Here is a 2,500-nt window from a genome sequence, read left to right as displayed (position 1 = left end):
CAGCTCCAACGCCAGCGCCACAGAAGGACAAAAGCCCCACTTGGGTGCCGAAGCGAACTCTCCCAGCACAGCGCACGCGCCAACACATCCGCACAGCTGCGATACAAACCACCAGCGAGAACCGCTGGGGCGACCGAGCAGCAGACGGCGTCGCGGCGCCGAGCGCCGGGCGGCAGCGCATCCTCAACGCACACAGTCCTCAATCGGACCAGCACACTGAAGATGTCCACCGCGCTTCGCACCGGGCCCGCGAGGACCTACTTTGGCCGCACGGCGCCGCGCGCAGGGTGCGCCGGCGCGCAGCTGCGACGCCTGCCGCGTCCGTCGGCCGGCGCGCCTGCCACTGGCCGCCCCCACCAGCCGGCTGTAGCGCGTGCGCCCACGCACCGCGCGGCCAGCACGCCGGGAGGCGCCCCCTCACCGGCCGGGGACGGTCCCACCCAGCCACCGCCGCGTATCGCTTCACACCCAGATGCCGTTCAGTTTCGTCGGCATGGTGGGTATCGCTGGAACAACCGGTTAGTACCTCAACCTATCGTCGCCATCACCGATTCACCCCTAGCGAGAACAACCGCACCACAACAGGTTACCATTTGTTCATTTGCGTAACTTCACCAGAAAACGCAGGCGTCCATCGCCATTTGCAACTTCCACGATTATTGCATGCCTGTGTCAGGTGTCACGCCACACTACGTCTGCCCACATACACGCAACAAAATGTGCACGCCTAGACAATACGTGGAAGGTGGCCCCCGTACGTATGCGATGTCCATTGCTCGAACGACTGTCAACCGGCCTCTGTAGCATGTCGCAGATATGGAACGCGGTGCACCATGCCATCACGGTGTGTGAGGAGAGACGACTAGGTCCGAATACATCAACAGACAGCTCATGCTGATCGCCATCCACGGCGTCCGTTCCTCCCACACGTCTCTATGGCGTACCACACTGCAATCCAGCTCTCATAGGGAGACGACACGTAGCTGCGTGCACAATATTTGCACTGTATGGTCCGCCGTTTTTGGGCGCAGTCGTTGTACGGTCACACATGTGCCACGATGTATCATTCAGTACATAAGGACGAATGTGCAGTACAGATTGTGGTTTACGCGTACGACATTAGCGGACAGTTGACACAGGCCGCACCACAACGTAGCCTGAGTACGTCGCATGCGGAGGGCATTGAACATGCAAAGTTCTCACCAACCAGCTTGCGAAGGCAGGGGGCAAGGTGGGGACGTGGGGAGGGGCGGCATGTACGTCCTGCTGCCATCCACATTACAGTGTACAGCAGGAGCATGTGGAAAGTGAGCAAGACTTGCAAGGTGTTTAACATGAAGCGATACACAGGGGAGCGGGGAGTGCGAGTAGCGAACTATATTGCGAGGGTTGCGGGTGGGCAACACTACACTAATTGAACGAGTCGTATAACAATTACAGAGCAGGTTTAGGCGACAACGTGGGTTACGTTAGGCGACAACGTGGGTTAGGTTAAGGCACGACGTGGGTTAGGTTAAGGCACGACATGGGTTAGGTTAAGGCACAACATGGGTTAGGTTAAGGCACAACATGGGTTAGGTTAAGGCACAACATGGGTTAGGTTAAGGCACAACATGGGTTAGGTTAAGGCACAACATGGGTTAGGTTAAGGCACAACATGGGTTAGGTTAAGGCACAACATGGGTTAGGTTAAGGCACAACATGGGTTAGGTTAAGGCACAACATGGGTTAGGTTAAGGCACAACATGGGTTAGGTTAAGGCACAACATGGGTTAGGTTAAGGCACAACATGGGTTAGGTTAAGGCACAACATGGGTTAGGTTAAGGCACAACATGGGTTAGGTTAAGGCACAACATGGGTTAGGTTAAGGCACAACATAGGTTAGGTTAAGGCACAACATGGGTTAGGTTAAGGCACAACATGGGTTAGGTTAAGGCACAACATGGGTTAGGTTAAGGCACAACATGGGTTAGGTTAAGGCACAACATGGGTTAGGTTAAGGCACAACATGGGTTAGGTTAAGGCACAACATGGGTTAGGTTAAGGCACAACATGGGTTAGGTTAAGGCACAACATGGGTTAGGTTAAGGCACAACATGGGTTAGGTTAAGGCACAACATGGGTTAGGTTAAGGCACAACATGGGTTAGGTTAAGGCACAACATGGGTTAGGTTAAGGCACAACATGGGTTAGGTTAAGGCACAACATGGGTTAGGTTAAGGCACAACATGGGTTAGGTTAAGGCACAACATGGGTTAGGTTAAGGCACAACATGGGTTAGGTTAAGGCACAACATGGGTTAGGTTAAGGCACAACATGGGTTAGGTTAAGGCACAACATGGGTTAGGTTAAGGCACAACATGGGTTAGGTTAAGGCACAACATGGGTTAGGTTAAGGCACAACATGGGTTAGGTTAAGGCACAACATGGGTTAGGTTAAGGCACAACATGGGTTAGGTTAAGGCACAACATAGGTTAGGTTAAGGCACAACATAGGTT

This window comes from Schistocerca piceifrons, unplaced genomic scaffold (genome assembly GCF_021461385.2).
Source record: "Schistocerca piceifrons isolate TAMUIC-IGC-003096 unplaced genomic scaffold, iqSchPice1.1 HiC_scaffold_939, whole genome shotgun sequence".
Lineage (NCBI taxonomy): Eukaryota > Metazoa > Arthropoda > Insecta > Orthoptera > Acrididae > Schistocerca > Schistocerca piceifrons.
The sequence above is the reverse complement of the archived record's forward strand: the minus strand, read 5'-3'. Positions refer to the sequence as shown.